At 41.2% G+C, this 9,825-nt stretch overlaps 1 long non-coding RNA gene across 1 annotated transcript; it reads left to right on the forward strand.

The window, feature by feature from the left end:
* Nucleotides 1-5,587: 5,587 nt before the first annotated feature.
* On the forward strand, nucleotides 5,588-9,163 carry LOC148191033 (uncharacterized). The gene is made up of 2 exons (XR_015783131.1): nucleotides 5,588-6,743; nucleotides 8,875-9,163. It is a non-coding gene; the product is annotated as an uncharacterized LOC148191033 (long non-coding RNA).
* Nucleotides 9,164-9,825: the final 662 nt, after the last annotated feature.

Below are 9,825 nucleotides of genomic sequence, written 5' to 3' on the forward strand. Positions count from 1 at the left end.
GAGGGCGAGAGGGAGAGAGCAACAGAGGGAGGAACCCTTCCTTCCTCCATTTCCAGCCGTCCAAAGAACACCATGGGAAGCTGTACCAACTTTGGAAGGGCTGAGAGGAGGAGCTGGGATGGGCATCTGGTGAGAATGGAGTCTTTTGCAGTAAGATCTGGGAGAGGAAGCGAAGAATTGTGGAGGATGCAAAGAGATCTTGATCTGCACGTTTGGAGGAAGATGGATCACAAATTTTACAAAGAAAGTCTTCAAGAGGTAAGGGGAGCTAAATCTTTTGTTTGATTGTTGATATATACTATGTTTAATGCAAATCTGGGAAGTTGGGGATGAAAAATTTGGGGTTTTCTGGGTTCTGGAAAACCTGGTGCGAATTCTGCAGAATTCTGCAGAAACGCGCGTACGTTCAATTTGGTGAGTGAAAATGGGACGTTCGTCCCATTCGATAAGAGCGTTCGGTTTTGTGGTTAGCGAACGTTAGCGTTCGTCCAAAATGACTCGTCGGCCAAAATATGTTGAGCGTTTGGTATTAAGTTTGATGAGCGTTCGCGTTCGTAAATTCTGAGTGTAGCGTTCGTGTAGCGTACGCCCTTAATAATGAATGAGCGTTCGTCCAAATCCTCCTTTGAGCGTTCGTCTAAATGTATAATGGATTTAGAGCGTTCGTCTATGTGTGTAATGGATTTTGAGCGTTCGTCTGAGTATAAATGGGGCCTGAGTGTTCGTTGTTAAATGGGTATGTATAAGTGTAAATCGTGAACGTTCGTTGTTAATTTGGTAACTATAGCGTTCGATATAATTTAGTATTATCAGGCTTGAATCTTGAACGTCCGTTATGGTTAGTTCGTGACTGTAGCGTTCGGTCTCATTTCTGTATTAGTAAATGAACGTTCGGTTTTAATGAGATATTATGAGCGTTCGGTCTTGGCTTGATTAACGTTCGGCCTTTGTTTTGTTCTGATGGTGAACGTCCGGTCTCGGTTTTGTTGGGAGCGTTCGAGTTCAATTTAGACTCTAAGTTTCAAATCATAAGCGTTCGTTCATGGATATGATTGTTAACGTTCGGCCTCAGGTTGGTATTCTTGGATTTGAATCTTGAACGTTCGGTTTTTATGTATAAATAAGCGTTCGGCCTTTATTTGATAGTATTAAGTTTGAATCTTGAGCGTTCGGTATTATTATTATGGGATTAGAAATTCTTAGCGTTCGGCCTGTTGATCTCATAGCGTTCGGCCAAATAGTGTTGAATCCAGTGAGACGTTCGGTTTTGACGTTCGGTCTAATTGTGTTCAGGCGTTCGATTTTGGCGTTCGGCCAAATAGTGTTGAATCCAATATGACGTTCGGTTTAGCGTTCGGCCTAATTGTGTCCAGGCGTTCGGTTTTAGCGTTCGGTCAGTTTTTGTTAGCGTCCGTCCAATTGGCATAGTGGCGTTCGGCTTATAACGCTTGGTGAATAGTGTTCGTCCATCTAATGGTCTGCAAATGGTAATGGGTTCTAAGTTCCTTTGGTCTTGAGTTGGATTATGTATACCAATGGTTGGAATATTGTCTGTGACGTGATTTATTTGAAAATATGTGAATGTATGAGATATGTTGGATTTGTTGTGAAAATATGGTGGTATCTGGTTATTCATGACTTGGGTTAAGGTTCAAAGTAACAGTATGATTCATGGACGTAATTCCATGATCCTCAAGGAGAGGATACATGGTGGTGTTTTGGGGGTTGTATAGAATGATTACATGATAGCTCAGTTTTGGGGGTCATCCTGAATCTCCAATGATCTTTCTTCTCATGTAGAGAGGATTGAACATGTGGTGAGGAGTAGCAGGAGGTCCTAGTCTTGGATGCTTCCATATGATCCAAGGTGAGTAATAACGGATTAACCTCGTGATTGTGGCCGGGCGGGAGTGCCCAGAGTTCCACCGGGCGGGAGTGCCCAGAGTTCCACCGGGCGGGAGTGCCCAAAGTTTCACCAGGCGGTAGTGCCAGGGCGGGAGTGCCCAAGTTTCATAAGGCGGTAGTGCCAGGGCGGGAGTGCCCAAATTTCATAAAGCCACCACGAGTGCAAGACTCGCCATAGCTCGGTAATCATTCTAGTCCGGACGAGTCGGTCTATAAAGGAACAAGTCGGGGTATAAAGTAACAAGTCTTGTGATGTCAGTTTACCATGTTTGGATGAATGTTTACATGTCCCGGAAGTATGTGAGATATGGATCAATGAGTATGCTTTAATTGTTCTTTTATATGAATCTATGAATGATTGCATGAATTAACTGTGCTGTATGTATAACATGCTTTTTATATCTAGCTCACCCTTGCATTGTTTGTGTTATGTGCTGTTTGGGTATGTTTCTTTGGCGATGATCATCCACTTGGATGGGAGCAGATGCTGTCGAGGAGAGTCCTTTGGATCAAGAGCTAGAGGTTGCTGATGTTGCAGAGTAGTCTTCCTAAAAATTTCCGGATTGAACACTTGCAGTGCTCAATCCTTTCAACTGTTCAAGTTTAAATTTTCGCTCATTTTATTTGGATGATTGTAATTTAACAATTAAATTACACGTCATATTCTGACTGTTCTCTATATTTGAATGCTGACGTCTTTATTATATAATATTGGTTATTATATAATTGGGATGTTACATTAATGGTATCAGAGCAGTTCGTCCTTAGGATGACCTTTGTGTTATGGGTTTGCCGTGTCTTCTCTGTGAGGACTTGAGGGTAGATGGTATGATTTACCATTTCTTTCAAGTCTATATAGTAAGGTATATCTAACTAGAAGTTTTAAGAATAGAAAACGTCTTGATAAGAGTAATGAGGGTGCACACTCATGACTTTTACCATAGATGGTTTTCCTTTCTTAAATCTGAAGGTTTGAGGTAAGAATGAGTTAGAGTTTTAGTGTTGTTTCCTGTAGTAATTCCTGTCTTGCTCTTGCTTTTGTGGTAGTGTATTGTGCTCGATAGTAGTAGAGGAATGCATATTCAAGGGCAACTTGAGTTGTATACCTTTATTGGAATTGGTTTAAGCCTTTGAGACAAGTTCTTGTCTCGAAGATAGGAGTTAGAAGACTAAAAGTTAAGCTTCAGAGGACGAGTGAAGATATTGGAGTTTAGAAGTAATGTTATGGGTGAAGAAAATTTCAAGAAAACAAAGTCAGAAGATCTTATATCGTACGTTCGCAAGAAGTTTAGAGGTTAGATTTAGAAAAGCTTTGGATAAGCATGGTTGTAACAAGGTTTGAAAAATGAGTTGGGTTTAGTATATCAGTGACGTCAGCAGTCAGAAGAAAGGGAAGTGTGGGCGAGAAATGGGGTGACGTTACGAGAGATTGGTAACATGAATCTAGGTATTAGTGATGGTTGGAATCTGAATAAGCAGGTGGTGGATGACCTAAAGTTTAAGTTAAGAAAGGAATAGGAAATTCTATAGTGGATTAAGGGGAACAAGTATCAAGAAGGAAGTAGAAGGAGAATATTTCGAGAGGCAGTCAGATAAGGCAGAACATGAGGTCCTTGAAGAAGAATGATGTATTGTTAGGGTCTTAAGTGAAAAATTTGAAGGAGATGATCAAGTTTTCTCAACAAGTGGATGATTCAGAGTCAAATTTAGTTGGATGTTTCAAGATTAGTAGTTCACCCAGAAGAAAGGTTTGAGCATAGGCTAAGATGAAAGGTTTCAAATGATGAAGACAAAGGTATGTCTCTGTCAATCAGTGTCTTGAGACAAGACCTCCTAGATGATGATGGTTGCTTCTTAGCGTTATCACCTGTGGAAGCGACTCAAGTTCCAAATCATGCGGCGCAGGAGAAGAAGGTAGTGGCGTATGCATCAAGACAACTCAAGGTTCATGAGAAGAAATAACCCACTCATGACTTGGAGTTGGGAGCTGTAGTTTTTGCCTTGAAGATTTGGAGACACTACCTGTATGGTGCGCAATTTCAGGTGTTCAGTGATCATAAGAGCCTGAGATATCTCTTTGATCAGAAGGAGCTTAACATGAGGCAAAGGAGATGGATGGAGTTCCTTAAGGATTATGACTTTGATCTTTTATACCATCCTGGGAAAGCCAATGTAGTGGCAGATGCATTGAGCAGAAAGGCAGTACATATGTCTTCATTGATGATCAGAGAATTAGAGCTGGTAGTAAGTTTCAGAGATTTGAGGTTACAAGTAGAATTTGAAGCTGACGGCATCAGATGCAGTAATTTGGTGGTATCCAATGACTTGTTGAGGAATGTTAAAGAAGAGCAGTTGAAGGATATTGAACTCCAGACGTCAGCTAGTTTGATTGGAACTGAACAAGGAAAAGATTTTTGCCTTGGGGACCGACGGTATTTTGAGATTCAAAAGCCGAGTCTGTATCCCTAGCAGCTCAGGATTGAAGAAGTTAATCATGGAAGAAGGTCACAAAAGCCATTTTAGCATGCATCCAGGTATGACGAAGATGTATCAAGATCTCAAGAAGTCCTTCTGGTGGTCGGGTATGCAGAGGGACATGGCACAGTTTGTGGCTTCTTGCTTAATTTGTCAAAAGGCAAAAGTGAAACATTAAAGACCTGGAGGTTTGTTGCAACCGTTGGAGATTCCAGAGTGGAAATGGGATAACATCGCGATGGACTTCGTTACCCATTTGCCACGCACTATTCGGAAGCATGATGCAATATGGATAATAGTGGACCGATTGACCAAGAGTGCTCACTTCTTGGCAATTGATTTGAGAATGTCTATGACAAAGTTGGCTCAACTATATGTTAAGGAGAAGAAAGGTTTTAGAACAGATGATAAAGGGTGGTTGTAGTATAAGTTGCTAAAGAGGGTATCGAGAATGATCAGAGAAGTTTGGGTTGGTTGAGATGTTTAGAGTTATGAAGTTGCATGTTGTGATAGAGTTAATTTTCTTTGGATATGGTTTTATGGTGATGTTTAGTGTTCGGCTGAGTTTGATCAAGAGAGAAGTGGATATTGAATGATGGAATGTAGAAGGCAGTAAGTTAGTAAGTTCAGATAAGGTCAGAGGATTGGTATTATTGGTTAAGAGTATCTTGAGGTTTAGAGGATTAAAGATAGGGTTTGTATTTTGACGACTCCGAGTTGAAGAGGACAATCCTTGAAGAAGAAGGTTTTAAGTTAATTTGGACGGGATAAGTACAAGAAGAAGTATGAGTGATGTGGCGTTTGTGGAGTTAATCTAAGAGCTCAAGTTTGAAGTTTATATGGAGTGGTTCCTTGACAAGGAAGGAGAACGAAGGTGGTGCATCAAGTGTAGTTAAGCGAAAGATCGAAGCAAGTGTTATGAGAATTCAAGATGTCTGCAAATTGTAAATGAAGAAGAGATGATGTTGTTCTTTCCTAAGTTTGAGGTGTGATTCAAGGGAAGGGTTTTGATTGGTTTTCTGCAACAAGTATGGGATTTTATAACTTGAAGAAGTGGAATTCACTTTGGAGTGGGGTCTTAGGCAACACCTACGTCCGAAATTTTTGGGTGGTTTCTGTTTAAGTCGTGTAGTGCAAGAGGAAGATGGAGATTGAGTTAGAGCAATAAAATTTGGGCTCAGTATAATCATAGGGAGAACTACAAGGTTGAAGAATCGCAGAAGAGAAATAGAGGACATGTTGGCATAGTCTAGTATAAGTCTTAACAATCAGGAGTGATTTCGGGCATGGTCGTTTTGTGGAGTAGAAAACAGTGTTGAGGAAATGGAACGACAAGGCTATTATGCAAGGGAAGAGTTTTCAGAGTTTTGTAAGGTCCTAAAAGTTCTGAGAAAGGTTCTTCGAGGGTGATCTTTTGCTGGTTACAGTTATTATGAAGGAAGTGTCATTTTTTTTAAGTAAATTGGTGAGTAAGGAAGTATAACGATCAGGGTAGCGCAGCAGATGATGGTGAGCATGTTATTGTCAGTTATAGGTAGGCATGAAGAGCCTTCAAAATTGTGGATTAGTGGTTTATGAAGGACGAGTTCCTTGAAACAGTATTGGTGTTGTCATATGAGCATGAGGTAGGAGTGTTTAGTAATCTTCAAGAGTCAGAAGTGAGTTTAGGTGTGAAGGAAACATGTATCAGGCAAGGAAGATAAAGGAGCCTTCGGTTGCATGCTACAGGATCAACTTTAAAGTGAGAAAGTAGTAATGGCTTTGGAATGGGAAGAGTGGTCAATGGGCGAAGGAGACTATTTAAACTGTGGTTTTGAATTATAGTGGCAAGCTAGAGGTAAGGTTATGTTAACAGATGGATTGAACAAAGAGAAAATTATCTCGACTTGTTCCGGTAAGTTCAATTTTCGAGGACGAAAATTTTTGTTGTTGGGGAGAATGTAAGGACTTCATTTTCTTGGTGGTGGGGACACGGTGGTCACCCACCTTTGGCATTATTGGAATGCAATAATGAGGGAAGGAGAAAAGGAGAGGGGGTGGCATTTTACGGGGGAGGCTTTGCAAAAGAGAAAAAAAAAAGGGAGGCTCTCATTATTGGCATGTGAGAGGGCGAGAGGGAGAGAGCAACAGAGGGAGGAACCCTTCCTTCCTCCATTTCCAGCCGTCCAAAGAACACCATGGGAAGCTGTACCAACTTTGGAAGGGCTGAGAGGAGGAGCTGGGATGGGCATCTGGTGAGAATGGAGTCTTTTGCAGTAAGATCTGGGAGAGGAAGCGAAGAATTGTGGAGGATGCAAAGAGATCTTGATCTGCACGTTTGGAGGAAGATGGATCACAAATTTTACAAAGAAAGTCTTCAAGAGGTAAGGGGAGCTAAATCTTTTGTTTGATTGTTGATATATACTATGTTTAATGCAAATCTGGGAAGTTGGGGATGAAAAATTTGGGGTTTTCTGGGTTCTGGAAAACCTGGTGCGAATTCTGCAGAATTCTGCAGAAACGCGCGTACGTTCAATTTGGTGAGTGAAAATGGGACGTTCGTCCCATTCGATAAGAGCGTTCGGTTTTGTGGTTAGCGAACGTTAGCGTTCGTCCAAAATGACTCGTCGGCCAAAATATGTTGAGCGTTTGGTATTAAGTTTGATGAGCGTTCGCGTTCGTAAATTCTGAGTGTAGCGTTCGTGTAGCGTACGCCCTTAATAATGAATGAGCGTTCGTCCAAATCCTCCTTTGAGCGTTCGTCTAAATGTATAATGGATTTAGAGCGTTCGTCTATGTGTGTAATGGATTTTGAGCGTTCGTCTGAGTATAAATGGGGCCTGAGTGTTCGTTGTTAAATGGGTATGTATAAGTGTAAATCGTGAACGTTCGTTGTTAATTTGGTAACTATAGCGTTCGATATAATTTAGTATTATCAGGCTTGAATCTTGAACGTCCGTTATGGTTAGTTCGTGACTGTAGCGTTCGGTCTCATTTCTGTATTAGTAAATGAACGTTCGGTTTTAATGAGATATTATGAGCGTTCGGTCTTGGCTTGATTAACGTTCGGCCTTTGTTTTGTTCTGATGGTGAACGTCCGGTCTCGGTTTTGTTGGGAGCGTTCGAGTTCAATTTAGACTCTAAGTTTCAAATCATAAGCGTTCGTTCATGGATATGATTGTTAACGTTCGGCCTCAGGTTGGTATTCTTGGATTTGAATCTTGAACGTTCGGTTTTTATGAATAAATAAGCGTTCGGCCTTTATTTGATAGTATTAAGTTTGAATCTTGAGCGTTCGGTATTATTATTATGGGATTAGAAATTCTTAGCGTTCGGCCTGTTGATCTCATAGCGTTCGGCCAAATAGTGTTGAATCCAGTGAGACGTTCGGTTTTGACGTTCGGTCTAATTGTGTTCAGGCGTTCGATTTTGGCGTTCGGCCAAATAGTGTTGAATCCAATATGACGTTCGGTTTAGCGTTCGGCCTAATTGTGTCCAGGCGTTCGGTTTTAGCGTTCGGTCAGTTTTTGTTAGCGTCCGTCCAATTGGCATAGTGGCGTTCGGCTTATAACGCTTGGTGAATAGTGTTCGTCCATCTAATGGTCTGCAAATGGTAATGGGTTCTAAGTTCCTTTGGTCTTGAGTTGGATTATGTATACCAATGGTTGGAATATTGTCTGTGACGTGATTTATTTGAAAATATGTGAATGTATGAGATATGTTGGATTTGTTGTGAAAATATGGTGGTATCTGGTTATTCATGACTTGGGTTAAGGTTCAAAGTAACAGTATGATTCATGGACGTAATTCCATGATCCTCAAGGAGAGGATACATGGTGGTGTTTTGGGGGTTGTATAGAATGATTACATGATAGCTCAGTTTTGGGGGTCATCCTGAATCTCCAATGATCTTTCTTCTCATGTAGAGAGGATTGAACATGTGGTGAGGAGTAGCAGGAGGTCCTAGTCTTGGATGCTTCCATATGATCCAAGGTGAGTAATAACGGATTAACCTCGTGATTGTGGCCGGGCGGGAGTGCCCAGAGTTCCACCGGGCGGGAGTGCCCAGAGTTCCACCGGGCGGGAGTGCCCAAAGTTTCACCAGGCGGTAGTGCCAGGGCGGGAGTGCCCAAGTTTCATAAGGCGGTAGTGCCAGGGCGGGAGTGCCCAAATTTCATAAAGCCACCACGAGTGCAAGACTCGCCATAGCTCGGTAATCATTCTAGTCCGGACGAGTCGGTCTATAAAGGAACAAGTCGGGGTATAAAGTAACAAGTCTTGTGATGTCAGTTTACCATGTTTGGATGAATGTTTACATGTCCCGGAAGTATGTGAGATATGGATCAATGAGTATGCTTTAATTGTTCTTTTATATGAATCTATGAATGATTGCATGAATTAACTGTGCTGTATGTATAACATGCTTTTTATATCTAGCTCACCCTTGCATTGTTTGTGTTATGTGCTGTTTGGGTATGTTTCTTTGGCGATGATCATCCACTTGGATGGGAGCAGATGCTGTCGAGGAGAGTCCTTTGGATCAAGAGCTAGAGGTTGCTGATGTTGCAGAGTAGTCTTCCTAAAAATTTCCGGATTGAACACTTGCAGTGCTCAATCCTTTCAACTGTTCAAGTTTAAATTTTCGCTCATTTTATTTGGATGATTGTAATTTAACAATTAAATTACACGTCATATTCTGACTGTTCTCTATATTTGAATGCTGACGTCTTTATTATATAATATTGGTTATTATATAATTGGGATGTTACAAACGCCGTTATAATTGATAACGTTTTTCTGACTCTGTATGTGATTTGTTCAATCGTGGCAATGAGGTGGCATAAGTGAGTTGACGTGGCAGAGCAGGCTCAATTGGGAATTTGAAATGGGGTTACATTTTTAAATTTGGGAAATAAACTAATTAGGGTTTTTTTTATAGGTAGCTAGTAGCAGAGGTTAAAGAGGTGAACTGAGGTGGGGGTGGCCTTCGTTGTTTGGTTGGTGTGAAGTGGGTGCCCTATGTTGAGTAACTATTGTTGTTTTCTGAGGTGAAGAAGGTCGCAGAACTTGAAAGAATAAACTGTACCAACTCAGATGTCCAAAAAATACAAATTAGTAGTCATTGGAAAGATTTTTGAGTCTAGTTTCTAATAAAAAAAGAATCACATCATTTGGAGGTCGGTGGGAAAAGTTATCAGTAAAATAGCCAGCAAAGGTCAAAGTTGACAGCATGTTATCTCACCCAAGTTGCTCATCTCATAAACATTGTTTTTTTCCTCCATCATGGGGTGCCAAAAGATCACTTCCCACCACTGAAACACCAGGACCAGCCTAAGAAAAGTGCAAAAGTGCTTGAAACTCACCTTTTTGGCCAATGGTGACCCCAGTTCACCTGACTGAGTACCTGTGTTGGGTGCCAAAACATCACTTTCCACCACTGAAACACCAGGACCAGCATAAGAAAAG

This window comes from Vigna umbellata, chromosome 11, assembly GCF_029865625.1.
Source record: "Vigna umbellata cultivar VRB3 chromosome 11, Vumbellata_1.0, whole genome shotgun sequence".
Lineage (NCBI taxonomy): Eukaryota > Viridiplantae > Streptophyta > Magnoliopsida > Fabales > Fabaceae > Vigna > Vigna umbellata.